Source organism: Propithecus coquereli, unplaced genomic scaffold (genome assembly GCF_000956105.1).
Source record: "Propithecus coquereli isolate 6110/MARCELLA unplaced genomic scaffold, Pcoq_1.0 Scaffold212, whole genome shotgun sequence".
In the NCBI taxonomy this organism is placed as follows: domain Eukaryota; kingdom Metazoa; phylum Chordata; class Mammalia; order Primates; family Indriidae; genus Propithecus; species Propithecus coquereli.
The window spans coordinates 28605-28865 of NW_012146301.1; positions in this window are offsets into that span (position 1 = coordinate 28605).

Below are 261 nucleotides of genomic sequence, written 5' to 3' on the forward strand. Positions count from 1 at the left end.
TGGGTAAGTCAAAGGAAGCTCTTAAATCATATATACCACATTTAGAATATTTTTGAAAAAAGTTCTTTTCAGTTGTTATATTAACATTAATGCTAACTTATGCATTTATTGGGTGCCAGGCACTGTTAAACCTTTTACATAAATTAATAAGTTCTTACGAAAATCCAGTTGCTGGTATTTTGTTTTATTTATTTATTTATTTTTAATTCAGGATATTATGGGGGTACAAATATTTTGGTTACATGAAATGCATTTGCCTCA